The sequence below is a fragment of the Zootoca vivipara genome, chromosome 14 (assembly GCF_965207765.1).
Source record: "Zootoca vivipara chromosome 14, rZooViv2.hap1.1, whole genome shotgun sequence".
In the NCBI taxonomy this organism is placed as follows: domain Eukaryota; kingdom Metazoa; phylum Chordata; class Lepidosauria; order Squamata; family Lacertidae; genus Zootoca; species Zootoca vivipara.
In genome coordinates, this window is record NC_142597.1 from 22,724,830 (window position 1) to 22,741,667 (window position 16,838).

General features: G+C 46.4%; 1 protein-coding gene across 1 annotated transcript in view; it reads left to right on the forward strand.

The window, feature by feature from the left end:
- Nucleotides 1–10,386: 10,386 nt before the first annotated feature.
- The window catches only part of GRIK4 (glutamate ionotropic receptor kainate type subunit 4), a 449,450-nt gene continuing 442,998 nt past the window's right edge, over nt 10,387–16,838 (forward strand). Inside the window, exon 1 of the mRNA XM_035139827.3 lies at nt 10,387–10,527. The gene's annotated coding sequence lies outside the window, so the exon portion shown is untranslated. The remainder of the gene's footprint in view (nt 10,528–16,838) is intronic.

Below are 16,838 nucleotides of genomic sequence, written 5' to 3' on the forward strand. Positions count from 1 at the left end.
CTGGAAGAGACTTGAGCGCAGAGGAAGAGGAGGGAGGAGGCCTCCAGCAAGGGAGAACCTGACACCCCTCTATTTAGTTAATTTCATTGTCCCAATTAATCTATATTGCTACGTTCCTGAAATTTACCCTTCTGTAACTTAAGACTGTTAGACCTAGTCTTGCTTTCTGGAGTGGCAAAGAACAATTTGCTCTCTTCTCCATGATAGCCCTGCAGGCAGAAAGCTAGCATGTAAGGAGGGGACACTGTATTCTGCTGTTTGCATTGTGAAAGGAGCTTTTAATAGATTTGTACAAAGAAATAGGGAGCAATGTTAGAGCAGGAGAAAGAGGCTGTTCAGAAAGCTGGAGGTGTCCCACTTTATCTGTCCTAACCCGAACACAGACCCTTCCAAGCAAGCTGAGTTGCCCCATAACTTTCCAACACCCTTTTCCTATTATTTTATTTGATTGGCTGTATTTCTGCAACCCTCAGGGTTTTTCAGAGCTTGCTGTTATCGTGGTGAAATATGCAACGACACTCACCCCTGAACTTTAGAAATAGAGGGAGCAATTATTATTTATTTTAAAAAAATCTGTCTGATTTCTTTAGGTGTACTTTTTAAAGTAACTTTTTTAAAAGTCCAATTGATTAATCTGTTAAATATCACAACACTAGAAATAATGAGTTGTGTTAACATCCAGAGCAGCTAGCAAGGGCTCCAAACAGTGGTGAGTTCTAGTGCTGGTTAGGGAGATTAAAAGCTCCCCCACATCTCCTTTGATAACCGTGAAAAAGAAACGTATACAGTGGTACCTCGGGTTACAGATGCTTCAGTTTACAGACTCCGCTAACCCAGGAATAGTACCTCGGGTTAAGAATTTTGCTTCAGAATGAGAACAGAAATCACACGGCGGCGGCGGCACGGCGGCAGCGGGAGGCCCCATTAGCTAAAGTGGTACTTCAGGTTAACAGTTTCAGGTTAAGAACGGACCTCCAAAACGAATTAAGTTCTTAACCCAAGGTACTACTGTACAAGCTTACAGCAGTGCTCTGTACCATCCCAGACTTGCCTATTTTTGCCGTGGTTCTGTAAAAGAGGGACAGTTAACATGGTGCTCATCAGACATTGCTGAGCTACAGTTTCCATCATCCCTGACATTGGCTTTGGTAAGCAAAACTGATAGGAGTCACAGAATCATAGAATCATAGAGCTGGATGGGACCCCAAGGGTCATCTCCTCCAACCCCCTGCAATGCAGGAATCTCAGCTACAGCATCCATGACAGATGGCCATCCAACCTCTGCTTAAAAATCTCCAAGGACAGAGAGTCTTGGTCTAACTATCTAGAGTCCACCACATTGGCTTTTCCTGCTGCAAAACTTGAATGATCTTTCCTTTTTGCTCCCTGCCCTGCAGTGGAAACCACGAAGGCATTTCCCTGAAAAGATCTCTGTGTGTTTGGTCCTTCTAATTCATCCAAGCTTGCTAGCACCACTCCAAGAAATACACATAATTAGGCAGTAGGAGGTGGGTGGGGGAATGAGAGAGAATGGTTTACAATGCCTATTAATTATGTACTTCACTGCACCACAATTGTTCCCTCAAATCTGTTCCTGCCTATAAAAGCATGCCATTTGGATATGCTAGCAAGAAATCGCCATGAACATTGGTGGGCAGGCAGGGAAGAAAGATTCCAAAAGGCCATTGCTGCAGCTTGTATACAGTTAGGTATCAATTCACGTGGCTGCATTATCCTGGCCCATGTTTCTTCATTTGCCTTCTCTACCAAAGCCTCACTGAAGTAAGAGAGGGCAATTTGCAGGCATTGCATTTTTAAGTAGATGTGCAGATTACCAAAATAGGTGCCTTCCCATTTCCTTTTGAGACATGGGAAGGAGTGGGAAAACTTGCATGCTATCTGGGCTCCCACTCTCAGACACTGTACTCAGATTCCCGCCTTGATTATTCCCAAAGGTTTTATTCCAAAAATTCAGGTCTCTATGGGTCTCATGAGATATATCAAATGTGAGGCAGAGGGAGTAGATGGTAAGGAGAGGCCATCTTGAATGTTTTCTCCTTTTTTCATCTCAGTAGCATGTTGTAAGTTCTACAGTGCATTTGTTTCTGTTTTTAAAAAAATTTCATTGGTAGATGCAATACTCACAAACACAAAACAAAACAAAACAAAACACAGAACGAACTTATTATACATACAACTCCTTAATTCCTACAAAAGAAAACAATTAAACATACATTAACCAAAAGAAGCATCAACTTAAATTACAAAAGAAACTAAACATAAAAATATAAATCTTGACTTCCCTCCACCCATGTGTGACTTCCTTTATTTCTTTTCTTCTTTTCACTGTTATCAATATTATTTTTAATTGTCTCATCTTATACCAATTTCTTCTTAGTCTTTTACTCTATAAATATCATTCATTGCATATTGATATATTTATTTATAGATTGCATATTGATATATTTATGCAATATACATTGCATATTGATATATATTGATATATATATTTATACCATTCATTGCATATTGATATATTGATATATATTTTCATGTATTCCTTCACTCCTCTATCAGTTTTTGATCTGATTGACCTCTTACCACTGCTGTAAGTCTTGCTGATTCTACGTATTCACAAAATATTATTTGCCATTCTCTTATTGAGCGAGTTTGTTCTCCCTTCCAATTTTTTGCTATAATCATTCTGGCCGCAGTAGTTGCATATAAGAAAACTTTCCCCCTACCGGCAGGAATGTCAGTCGATACAATTCCCAAGAGGAACGCCTGTGGTTTTTACTCCGAGCCAGGTAAGCAGAGCCAGCCCTACCATTAGCCATAGTTAGGCAGCCACCTTGGATGGCAATGCTAAGGTGACTTGCAGGGGGAGGACCATAGCATGTTGCATGCTGAAGGTTACATATGCAAGCCCTGGTATCTCCAAGCAGAGCTAGGATCGCACCTGGTTCGAAATCCTGAGGAGCTGCTGCCAGCCAGTGGAGACAGTACCAAGCTTAATGGAGCAGTGGTCTGACTTAACATGATGAGACACCTTCCTAGGACCCTCATCTCCTGTGCTTGCCTGCTGCTTGAGGGTACCGTGGAGGGTATACTGTCCCATCGCCAGTATTGAAGAAATGCAGAATTTATTTTTTTGCCCTTCATCTGAGGATCACAGCATCCAGATTGCCTGGGTGCAGGATGATAATTTCACATATCTATAGATACAGACTAAAACACCTTAACTTTAAGGAGATGATTAGTGTGCCTGGAAGCTAATAGATGCATGTAAGACATTGTTGGGTGCAAATATGAGAAGAGCGTTTTGAAAGAAGCAATTCACTTTAGCTGTTGCCACAAGGACAGAACTGGGGAAAAGGGCAGATGCTCTGAAGCTGCTCCTAGCCCTGTTTCCCGAGGATCTTCTGAGAAACATTTGTGTTTCTGCAGCAGAGGCAAGAGTCCTTCTCGCACCTCCCTTTTTCCTCTTGTGTCTCTGGAGGCTGCCGCCACGTCTTCCTGGCAGGAGGGAGCTCACGTAGTAACGCAGCTCATTTCTGTTAATGCAGGAGTCCAGTTAATTGAAGGTTTAAAAGCTTTACTTTTCTCGCTGTTAAAATTGAGAGAGACTACAATAGCCTGTGGCAATGCTCCAAAGCACTATATCTTTCAGAGGCGTACAGAAAGCTGGACTTAACCAAAGGGAGGGGAATGCCTCCGTTGGAAAGGCCCACATCGTCGCCACATCTTCTGACAAGTAAATCACGGGTTGCTGGGATCTGGCAAGTAATAGCTACAGTCAATGAATTAGCTAGTCAATTCTAATGAGGTGTGTCAGTTGCCCCTTTTCTTGTAAAGCTCCATTGCCTTTAATAGCAACAACCTGGCTAGCATCAATTCAACAGATGAAGCTCTGCCTATCTTTGCATCTTCACGTCAGGGGAAAGATGCACTAGAACCCGCCCACCTAATTGTAAATCAATGTGAGCAAGCTCAGCCCAGATAGCTCAGTTGGTTAGAGGACGCTGCTGATATTGCCAAGGTTGCAGGTTCGATCCCTGTATGGGACAGCTGCATTTTGGAGATCTAGAGAAGAGGCCCCATAGAAAATCCCCCGGCAGTGGCTTCAAGAAACACAGAAGAAGTCACTGGAGTGTTCCAGAAATATGTGCAATTGTCACCTGGAGAGGTGGGGCAGAGAGTTGAGAGAGGGCACCGGAATTCAGATCAGCCCCCCCCCCTTTTTGCTTGCTTGTTTATTTCAGGTTTGAGAGCAAAGAGGAAGGGGTTACAATGTGAGGAGCAAGAATGCAATATACATACCAGCAATCATTCCGTGGACTCTTTGATAACCAAACATATGCTGATTTGAAATATTGAGGTTCTTTATTAGATTATAAATGGCTGTTTTCAAAATGTGCTGGATACAGCTGGGCAGCTTGCAGATTTGTATATGAAGCTTTAATCGAACGACAGGGCTTGCTGATTCCATAAATTGGTTTCATGCACGTTATGTAACCTATTATTATTTTAATGAATAACAGCATAATTCTATATATTCAGTGGAGCTTACTCCCAGGTAGGTGGGTATCAAACTGAGGCTGCAATCCGTGTATATGAGTACAATTAAAAATATAAGTTTTTATTGTCTTCGTACTTTGATTTTCTATTATTTTGGCCTGCTTTAACTGCTGCACTTTTATTGACTGAGCTGGAATGTGTTATTACTATGTCATGTTGAATTTTGTAGACCACACTTATGTGAGCACACACTGTGTCCTGTCCCCCCGCCTCCAAGTTGGTGAATGTATTCTCCTTCTCAGATCTATCTATCATCTATCTATCTATCTATCTATCTATCTATCTATCTATCCATCCATCCATCCATCCATCTATCTATCTATCTATCCAGATCTGGACCTTCTCCTGTGTTTTGCTGCTTTGTTTTCATGAATGGGAAAAAATACAAATATTCAAAACAGAGAGAGATTTAGAAAGAAAGAATAAACATCATGATTGAAAACTCTCAAGGAACTGCTTTTGAACTGTGTTAAAATACTGTGCTTATAACATTGACAAACGTTTTATATTTCATCTCACCCCACCCTGGCACTTACTGCTCCAAAATAATAAATGGACCAAACGTCTCCTGTGTTCTGAAAAAGCCACCACATTCTTGCAGCCTTTTCCAATCTGCTGTCCTCTAGATGTTTCTGGGCAACAGCTCCCAACATCCCTGACCATTGGCCAAGCCAGCTAGAGCTGATGGGAGCCCAGCCACATCTGGAGTGAACCAAGCTGGGGAAGGCTGCATTATTGTGACCTGCCTGTCCCTTTAAGACTGCAGATGCTTTTGATACCACCCTTCGTACATCAGATTTTCCTGCCATGGTATAAAGTTGGTGGCAGCTTTGGGAGTGAGTGCCTCATTTCCTGGTGACTAAAACCTGTGCTCTTAATAGCAGCAATATATATGGTCACATGAAGCCTTTCGGCCACTTACATCCATGTCAGGAGCAGCACCTTCCTGGAAGCTAAGTTTCTTGGGGTCAGAGTACTGAGCATGGCTGGTACAGAAACTGGCAAGAGGAAGGGGGCCCATCATGACTTCCACAAGCATCACTTTTATTTCCCCTTTAAGGTGCACTGCCGTGTATTTGGGTCAGGAAAAGCTCCCTGGCTATAGTACACAGGTGCCTAACTTGTGACCCTCCAGCTGTTGCCAGGCTGCTGGACTCCTAACAGCTCAGGCCAGTACAGCTAATGACCAGAAATGATGGATGTTGTAGTCCAAAACAGCAGAGTTGGGCACCAACTTGGGGAAAGCTGATCAACACTCTCTAGGACAGGCACAGGCAAACTTGGCCCTCTAGATGTTTTGGGACACTCCCACCATCCCTGACCACTGGTCCTGTTAGCTAGGGATGATGGGAGTTGTAGTCCCAAAACATCCGGAGCGCCGAGTTTGCCTATGCCTGCTCTAGGGTATCAAACCTGAGTCTCTCCCATCCCTCTGTGGACATCTTGCATGCTGTGGCAATTTCACAGTCTTCTTTATATTTTATAAGTGGAGAACCGGCTTTGATTTGCCACAGCTGATGCCCTTTCTGGCCGCTGGCACAAAATGTCTGTACTGTAGTTGCTCACCAACATCTTTAACTACAACCCAGCAGCTGTGGTATTTTAGACGTGTCACAAAGCCAGATAGACACACTTTCTCCATTAAAGCAGTAAGATATTCTTTCAGTATTATAAATATAAGAAAGGTAAAAAACTTGACTTGCTGACTAAGGTCTTACCTACATTTGCTGTAATAAGGTTTTTGCATATTTAAACGACAGTGATGAAGGTTTACAAAAGGCTAAAGTCAAGTTCCTAACCCTATTTAACTCCAATGCCAATTAACCTGTAGTCCCTCTTCCCTGGACAAATCTCACCGCCAGGGACTGCAGTTTTCAGCTGGTTTCCTTTGAGCCAGGGTTACAGACAGTTTTCGCTCTGGTCACCTCCGTAAGCTGCTTGCTGAATTCTCCTCACTGCTCAATACCCTTATTTGGCCTCACTGCTAATCCTTGGCTTAAGCCTGTGGTTTGGGTGTTTTGGAGCAAACTACACAACCAGGTTTCCCCTAGCCTGAAATAGCCTCTTGCTCATCTTCTTCCAGCCTCTGTCTTCCTCTTCTTCGTCCTTGTCTTCCCCTCCAAATTGTAGAATAGGCCTATTCATGTTTCAGGCAGACTACCCTTCAGTCAATCAGATTTGAGTGGAATAGGAGTCTCCCCCTCTGCAGACCACTTTCGCCACTAAATGTATGACCAAGAATTTCTACCTAGTCAGCCAATCAGAAGTGTAATTTTCTCATTATCTAAAAGAACCCAGTTCCCCACTATTAGATGATACTAGTAGTACACATTTAACCCTTTACATGGCTCCACATCCACACGCATTGCTTCTAAACAATACCCTGTTCTAGTAAACACATTTTCTTCATGCATACACACAGGTGATTTCTTTACACGTGAACATAGTTTTTGCATTGACAACACCTGCATTTCCACTGAGCTTAAAACAAGTTGTGCCCTCTTAACCATCTGCTCTTTTCTATAGAAGTCGTTTTCTAAATGAATATAGGTCTCCAAGGCTTTAGCAGGTCACGGGTGTGTGTGTGCATGGAGCATGCTAAATTATACTCTTTGGGGTGTTTAGATGCAGAGATATCCATGGCACACAAACTGGCCACAATTGCAGTCTTTAATTGGCTTTATGCAGAGCCCGACATCACTAAGTGCTGCACATCATCAGCTAGAAAGTGTACAGATTTGCTGTAGAAGTAATGGCCTATGTGCACACATTTCCTAATTGGGTAGATGAAGGAATGTTGGTATGTCATTAGGGGTGACAGAGAAATTTCCTCTCCTAGACAACTAGGGATGAGCAGAAACGCTGTTCTTCTGTAAGACATTGTAAAGAGTGGAAACCAATGTGCAAAACCCTAGTACTACTCAACCAATTTGGTCTGTGGAACAGACACTGTGTAGGTGCCATACAATACCTATTTTGCTTCTCTAAGAAACCAGCCTTTTAGTGTGCAACACTTTAGAACTCTCTGCCTAGCACCCCTCTTCACTGTATCCCTGCCAAGAATTGTTCTTGTTTGTTCAAGCCTACCCAGATATGTAGAATGCTGACCCGTGTTTTGATCTGTTTTTAGCTCATTGTTGATTTTAATTATTTTTTGAACATTTAAAATAGTTTTTAACTGTTTTTGTTCACAGTGTTGTTTTATTCTTTCTGTACACGGCTTCGATGTTTTGCTTTGTTTTTGTTTGTTTTACAATCAAGTGGCATATACATTTTATGAAATAAATAAAAGAATACCTGGTCTTTCAGGGCTAAGCAACCTGCGGCCCTCCAGATATTGCTGCACAACAACTCCCATCACCCATGACTTTTGGCCATGCTGGATGTGGCAGGTGAAAGTTGGAGTCCAGCAACATCCCTCCCCCCCATCCCCGCTCAAGGTGTTTCCCCCTCTTCATCTAGGGCCGGCCCACTCATGAGGTGACCACCTCAGGTGGCAGGATCCACAGGGGCAGCAGATCCCCATGTAAATCTTTTTTTCCATCCTTGTATATCTTCATCCATTCTTTCCTGCTGGTGAGGAGAGGTGCCCTTCTGTGGTTCTCGTCAGGTGCCAAATTGTCTTGGGCTGGCCCTGCCTGCATCCCATTCCATCCTTCATCATCATTAGAAAAACTTTCTTTCTGACCAGCAGGGGGCACCCACAGGCTGCTCATCTTCCTCATATTTCCTGGAGGGGTGACTGAACGCTGAATGCAGTGCAAAGGGGCAGCTGGGGGTTCGGATGCCTCTCTTGCTGGTTGCCCTCCCAAGGGGCTGCTATGTCCACAATGGGGGGGGGGTGTCACGAGGTGGAATCTCCTCTCCTTCACAATGAATGACAGAAGAAATATCTCTTTTTCTCCATTTCACAACTGACCTCTTCAAATTTCAATTCCTTCCCTCTCCTTGTCACTTTCCTTGACAGAACCTTACTTCCCATCCCCAACCATAGCACTTTTAAGAGCACCACAACAGGCAGAAATTCGGCAGGACATTTTCTCCACCACTCCATCATGCTGTATGAAAGCGACACTGGCTGCATTTTTGCTCCGCATGGCATGTTCCCCGGTAAAGACACAGAAGTCCTTAAAAAAGCGTGGCAGTCCTATAGGAACGCAGGCATCTGCGTTATATTGTGTTAGGTGCTCTACTGCCGTATGTCGTTTCTCTGCGGCATAACATTTATGGGAAGAGGCCTTCGGGTTAATTCCTCTCTTTTACAATGTAGCGTTTTCAAGGCAGAGACACCAACACTCTCGAATCCCAACACCCCCGCTTTGCTTCTCTTCTGCCCATTACTGCTTCCACACTGCCCCCTTCCCCCCCATCACGATTGCCACATTTCCCCGTCGCTCCAGCTCCTCTGCTTATCACAACAACCAGAAGCTTAGCAGGAGGATGCTCCTCGCTCCTTTTATCTCCCTCGTTCTCTCTGTGTGAGGCTGCAGGACAAATCCCAGAAGCCAGGGACTCTAAATAGAGGTATGGGCTTCATCCTGCATTGGGTGCCTCCGCCTCCCCCCCAAAACATTTTCCCTCTTCTGCTAGCAACCTTATTGGCAGCTGACTTGGGACTCATGTTTCACCCCAGTAATAGGCCCCATGACATGTCTAATAAAACACACACACACACATTATTTCGATTCCGCAAATCTCTTTATCCACCCCAGCCCATCACCCCAATATTCAGGGTTTGCACCCCTATCTCTCCCTTCTTGTTCCCCATATATCTCACCCCAATTGATATCTCTCTGCAGAAAGATCCTCTTATCTCTCTGCATTACACTCCAATAATATTACTGGGCCCTGTGCTCCAGAAATTATTGTGGTTAAGGCTGTGCTGATCTTTCTTTCTAAAGATGTTTGCAGCAGTGGTGGCTGGTGCCCATTGAGGCTGCTGGGGCGGAAGGCAGAGCGCCCAACAGTAGGTGGAGCCAGATCTAGTGACAGGCAAGAGACAGAGCCAATGGCAGGCAGAGGAAACTAGTTCTTGTTTTGCAGCCACTCGCCTCCTTGCTGAGCTCTACAAGGGGAAACACCACAGCTGTGTGCAAACTCTGCTTTCCTCTGCACCCAGTGCGCTGCGCTCCCACCGCTGGTTTGGGATCCGGTGTGTGCATATGATGGTTGCCACAATCCGTATGTATCCTGTCTCTGTTCTAGAGGTTTAGCGGTTTTTTAAAAGATAAAATACTGCATTTCTATTGGCTTTCCCCCTGCCTATGCCACCCTCCATCCAAGTTGAGAAAAACACACAACCTCGCTGAGTTTTAAGCCGGTGACATGTACACAACCAGGGAGTAAGGAGGAGGAGGAGGAACTGACAGCCCGGGTCACCCTCAGGACTGGCTGGAAGTGAAAAGGCTGGCAGGTGGGAGCCGGCTAACAGCAGACTGGGGTGGGGTGGGGCGGTGCCCCAGCAAGCCTCCACTGGTTTGCCCTGCTTCCATCCTGTTATTACCCCCCCCCCTTTACTGAGCGCAGTTTGACATCATTACGCATTTCGTTCGGCAACCGAACACATGATGTCATAATTCGAACGTGCTGCTTTGCTTTGGCTGCATAATTTTATTTTAGAAATCTGGCACCATATTTCTAACCACACACATACGCACACAAACACTTGCACCCTAACCTCTCTCCCCGCCACGTTCGAACATCCCGCACCCGGGATTTTTCTGGCACCCTGCGCTTCCTCCGCTCGCCACCCGGGGGCGCCCTTGGTCTCGTTCTCTCCTTGGACCAGGTTTCGCCGCCGCCGCCTCCGGATCGCAGCGCGTCGCTTCTGCGAGCCCCAGCAGCTGCAACAAGCCGCCTCATCACCCCGGCTGCAGCGAGTGCGTGTGTCGCGGGAAGCAAAACCTGAGCCGGCCAGCCTGCAGATCCCAGCCCGGGAGAGCCACTCAGGTAGGAGAAGCCTGCACTGCTGCTCCTGCTACGGTAGAAGCGCCCCGCCTCCGGTTCAGCTGCAGCCCGGCGCCCGCCGAGCTCGGCTTCCCCCCTGGCCAGAGAGAGAGAGAGCCGCGGCAACCGCTTCTCTCTGGACCCGCCGCAAGCGAAGCCAACTGGGTAGAGCCTGCTGCGTTTCCGTCTTGCACCTCCAGGGGTAACAAGAGGGGGTTGGGGGTTGGGGTGGCTTGGTTCCTTTCGCTCCCCCAGCCCTCTTATCCTCGGACTCCTGGGTCCTATCTATTCAGGAGAGAGACCTCCCCCCCCCCGCCAATCCGGGATGCTTCATCCCTCCCCCTTAAAGAAAGGATGCCACAGGACCCCCTTTCCCTCTGAGAGGTCTAAACCGTGCCGTCCTTTCTTGGGGGAAGCCTGGAAGGCGCCGACTAGCTCTCATCTTCCAGGACCCACAGGGACCCGGGCTTTTTTTTGGGGGGGGGGTAGCCTCACCTCTTTCGGGGCGCCCTCTGCAATCCAGGACTCTACCGCTGCTCCCCTCCTCCCCGCCCCATGCGCCCAGATAAGGATGCCAGCTGGTCCTCAGTTTCCTAAACTTAGTTTCCCCCAACCCATCTCGAGGTGCCCTTCAGCGTCTTGGGCTCCCGTGCCCCCCAGGAATAAGGGCTCGTGCTCTCCTTCTAAGCCTCTGGTCTGTTACAGTGGGAGACTCAAATTTCCCCCTCCTTCCCTTATTCATTGGTCCTTGCCCTTCCTCCTTGGCCAGAATGCCCACTTCGCTATATTGGGTCCCAGTCTCCTTTTGGGGGGGGGGGGCGAAGAAGATTCCCCCATTCCTCTCTCTCCCAGCATTGTGACACCCCTTTTCTGATTCCCATCAAACTCTGCTTCCATGCTTCTGGGGGCTCAGGTCCCCAGAAGAGCTTCGGTGCTGCTGGTGATTAAATCTCCTCATCGGGAGGGAGCGAGGAACTCAACATCACACTTGTGTGTATATCAACAAAATGGTTGTGTAGCGTGGTGGCTGGCGGAGGCGGGGGTTGGGTGGGTAAGAGAACTCCAGAGACCGTCATGTGTGGAGGTTGCTGTGATCCTCCGTTTTGAAAGGCTGGGGAGGCGAAGAAGCAGCTCAGGAACGCCAAGGGTGGGTCTCTGGGGTGTATAAAATGACTAAGATCGTTCTTTGTGTGCGTGAGAGAGAAAGTGAGATAATGCACCTGTTTGTAAGGGGAAACGGAATAGGCGCCGTGGATTGTTGTTACTTCCTAGAGGGGGAGAAAGTGGTGAAAGGGGAAAGTAGTTGCCGTGGCATGGAAAGTAAAATGTGGGGAGAGGGAGAGGAAGGAAGGAAGGAAGGAAGGAAGGAAGGAAGGAAGGAAGGAAGGAAGGAAGGAAGGAAGGAAGGAAGGAAGGAAGGAAGGAAGGAAGGAAGGAAGGAAGGAAGGAAGGAAGGAGCGGTGAGACGATGGATGCTTTGCAGTGGGTGTCAATGCTTGGGAGGGGTAGGTGTTTGGGAGCGATAGCTAGTGCAAGAGGGTGGAAGGGGGGGCAGTGGGGAGGTGTTTGAGGGGCGCTTGGAGGGGGGGAACGAGTGATGGATACCTTGAAGGAACAGGATGGAGCACAGTGGTGGCAGGTGGGTGGAGAAGGAGATGACAGCCTGGGAGATGGATGGGCAGCTTAAGGGAGGAGGGATGGATGGATTGCTTAGATAAGTTATGTTCAATTTCTCAAAACATGCCTTAAATGACTTCTAAGCATTTTGTTCTTGGCGGGGGAAGTGGGGGGAGCTCATGAGATCTCCCAGGTCCCTGGGAGCTGTTTCCTTCTCCTGCGATGCTTTCAAGAGCAGGCCTTGGGGGGGGGGGGAGAGAGAATGTCACCTTGTCCTCATTCAGGCTTCCAAGGAGAGGCTGGCTGAATGGGAGACGGGGGCATCTTTTCTCACCGAACCACAGTGTTGTCTGCGCAGAAGCGTAACCCATTCATCATTTGAATCATGTTGCATTTTTCTGTTTAACGTTTGCAAATGTTGTCACTGCATCTGTTACCGTAGTTCTTGCTGAAGATTTCATCCAGTTCCCTCAAGATGCTATGCTTGGGTCTGCTGTCCGACTGGAAAGAAATCGGGTCCTTGTTTGCCAGGGTCAAAACTCGAGGGAAGAGAATAGTGGCTACATGGGCAGCTCAAAGAGTGAGGTTATTACTTCAAAGTATGCATTTCTTTTCACAAAGTTGTCTTGCAATATGTACTGTATCTAGGATGGGCAGAAAGGCAACATTCAGTCTGGATGGGATGGTTGTGCTGCCAAGGTGCAATCAAAACTCAGAAGAATGCATGGGCAGTTGTTTTAGTACTCTCAGATGGTGCTACGTGTCCTTTTTATTCAGAAAGAATTAGTCATGAGTATGAAACCCAAGTTATCACATTACTGGGAGGCTTAGTAAGGGCAGCAGGCTAGATGGATGAGTTACACAGCTTCTTATTGGCTTGCAGCCTAACACAGTAAAGCACATCAGACGCCAAACATTGTTGGGGAGGAAGGAGAAGAAAATCTTAACCACAAGGCTCTCCTTTTGTTACTACCGGTAGCTGCTGCTCAAAGGAATAAGTACTGTACTCCCCAAACTAATCATTTTGGAGCATCTCTCTCTCCCCGCCCGTCCCACCCGAAACCCTGCCTGACTTATGCATAGAAATGACTAGTGATGCCAGACACTTGCAAATCACCTGGGAACATGAGTTTGCATAGAGTAGGAAATAGAATTAAGCTAGGAGTCAACTGGGTGTACATAGTTCTTTTTTAATCAATGAATGAGGCTGTTCTGTGTATATGTGATATGTTATCAGAGCCTGTTCATACAATCAGAACAGAAACATCCCTGGTTGCTTTCCAGGACTGAGCTGATGATGGTAGAACTAATGCCCCAAACTGGGGTCCAGTTTCACTGGGATAATCCCAGATAATGTTACCTATCTATATATTGGTTTTTCTCCAAAGAGCTCAAGGTATGGTTCTCTCCCCCCTTTCCATTTTAGCCTCAAAACAACCCTGTGAGGTAGGCTAGGCTGGGGAAGAGTAACTCTCCCAATGTTGCCTAGTGAGGAGCACTGGGGTGGGGGTGGGGAATGCAAGAGAGAGAAAAGACCTTTTAATTGTTTTTGTTTCAGAAGGGGCTTGAAGTGCCCAGTGCGTTCTGGGGTTGATCCAGCGTTGGACTTTAGGGTTCTCAAATTTCTGTGGCCTCACTCCACCTCTCATGTTCCATTCTAAGTCATAGTTGTGCCATCCCAGGCAGCACCCCTGAGACTCCGCACCCAGTGAGAGTTTTTTTTTGGGGGGGGGGATTTGATATCCCGCTTTATCACTACCCGCAGGAGTCTCAAAGCGGCTAACAATCTCCTTTCCCTTCCTCCCCCACAACAGACACTCTGTGAGGTGGGTGGGGCTGAGAGACTTCAAATAAGTGTGACTAGCCCAAGGTCACCCAGCAGCTGCATGTGGAGGAGCGGAGACACGAACCCGGTTCCCCAGATTACGAGTCTACCGCTCTTAACCACTACACCACACTGGCAATTCAGTGCAACTGAATTGGTCCTATTCCCCTAAATCTGCCCCTGTCTGATTTCAGCACTAGTTTCTTTGCTCAGGGGCTTCAGTCTCCCACCTGGAATTTTTGAGCATCCCTTACCACCACATTGACTGGGCACTGCATGCCAAAGGTCAATCTTTGCCCAAATTGCAAGATGGGAACAACAGGCTGGTCATCTGCCCGGATCAACTACCCACCTCTGGTATGTGTTGCCCATCAACCTGTCCCTGCCCATGGCCAACCACATGCCCCTGGGAATAATGCCACACTCAGGCCAGGAAGAGGAGGACCATTCCATCCCCTGCTTTGCATGCACAGCACCTGGAACTAGCTCACAAGTAGACAGCTCCTGAATGCAGAGGCTCCATTCGGCATTGTGAACAGTAAAGGTCTAGTGTCCCCCATGAACAATTTCTGTAGAGCATTTCAGGTGTTCAAATCACTTTCATGCACCTATCAGTAAATCGCCACAACAGTCCTGTGAGGCGCCCCTAAGGTCAAGTACAGAGCTGAGATTTGAATCGAGAGCCTCGTTGATTCTTTACTGCAAGTACTTTGCATTTCCTCCTCATCCATCGGCTTTATTGTTTCCCCAAACTGGGCAGCAGGATTTGTCCTCCAAGGTTGTGACCCTTGAGAAAGTTAATCTCATATGCACATGTTACACAGCTGAGCCTTTGTTGGATTCCCACTCTTTTCTTCAGTTCGTGCAGAGAAGGTAGTTCAGTTGCCAGACGGAGACCTGGAGCTGCCTCCCAGCTGTTGGCAGGAGATGGCAGGCATTTGCCCGCTGCCTCTCTCATCTGCGAAATGATGGTGGGAGACCAGCATTTGAATGCAACTTTCTGGGGTGAAGCCCTGGCGAGTGGCGTCTGGGATTAAGCTCTGCTTGCAGAGCTCAGCCATCATTTCAAAAGATGCTCTGAAGAGGTGTTTTGTCTAAGACAAAGTTGGTCCATCTAGCTCTGTAGGGTTAACACTGTCTGGCAGCAGTCTCTCTCAGCCCTCCCTCAAGATGCCGAGGATTGAATTGGAGGCCTTTTCCATGCAAAGCTGATGCTCTTCCTATAAGCTACAACCCTTCCCTTAAGATATGGGAAACTGTCCAAACAATCCCAATACTTAATGACACATGATGTCTAAAAGATTGGTGAAAAGACCTATCTAAGTCTTTAGATAGGAGAGGGAAGAAACCTAGGGTAAAGCATAAGGTTCTCATTGATATAAAAGACAGAGGATGTTTTGCATGCCCAGATTTGGAATTGTATTTTGAAGCTGCCTGCATGTGTTGGATAAAAGACTGGATAGTGCTAGAAAATACACAGTTGCTAGATTTGCAGGCTCATGATGTCAAGCATACCTGGAATGCCTGTATTTGGTATGGCAAAGCGGGAATATGTAAAAGCTTCACCAACCATGTCATTAGAAAAAAAATAATTAAGATATGGGAAAAAATACAAATATTTATTAGAAAACAAAACACCCATGTGGTTATCCTCAATAGAAGCTGAAAAAAGGAAAAAAATAATAATATGAGTGATAACTGGGGGTACCTATAATGAATTGTTAGACTTTTCAGAAGGAGAGCCAAAAATGAGAAAAATTGAAGAGATTAAAGAATATGTATCGTATTTGTGAGGGACAGGGGCTACAGACAAGCCCCTCCCATCCTGAGAACCAGCTCTTCCCCGAGTACCAGCGGCAGCACAGAGGGGGAAGACTCCAGTGGGGAAGCAGGAAGTAGAGGACATGGCTCTGGCAGGGTCGCAGAGCCACGGCTCCGCTTGGGAGAGGAAGGAAGGGAGAGGGAAAGGGGGAGGAAGGAAAAGACGGCAAGAAGACCTCTCCCTCCAGTTCCGGAATTGCGCCGAAAGAAACGGGGGAGGAGATTTGCGATTCCCAGATTGCTTTGTTGGAAAAAAACGCGGGAATCTCCATTGCAGGGTTCTGACTCCAACTGAGAACATGTACCTTGTACAGCTCCAGCACTGTAAATAGTTTGCACACAATAAAAGCATGAAAAGGCAAATGTCTGGAGAGTCGTTACTCTAGAGTAGCTGCAACGCACCTCCCTGTGACAGTATTGGTTAAAATATCATCAAATCAATTCAAAATTTAAGGTAGATAAGAAATTGGGATTTGCAGAAAAACCATCACTATTCAAAAAAGAAATACTATGATCCAGAGCTAAACTTTTATCTAAAATGTATAGGATTGGAAAATGAAAGAAGAATTCGTAAAATCATCTATGATCAAATGGGTGCAAGATATGGGTCATAATATTGATTTAAACTGGTGGGAGCATTTGTGGAAAACAAATTTTAAATTCACTGCTAGTTACACATTAAAAGAGAACTGTTTAAAAATGTTCCAGAGGTGGTAACGGTAAAGGTAAAGGGACCCCTGACCATTAGGTCCAGTCACGGATGACTCTGGGGTTGCGGCACTCATCTTGCTTTACTGGGCGAGGGAGCCGGCATACAGCTTCCGGGTCATGTGGCTAGCATGACTAACCAGAGCAGCGCACGGAAACGCCGTTTACTACTTGACTCCAAATAAACCAGCTAAAATGTTTAGATATAAAAGTGCCCTATGTTGGTAATGTAAAGAAGCAATTGGCAGATCTTATTATTCATGGTGGTCTTGCAGAATAATAAAAGAATTCTGGGAGATGGTTTATAATGGACTGAAGAAAATGTTTAAAAGGACGTTTCCTA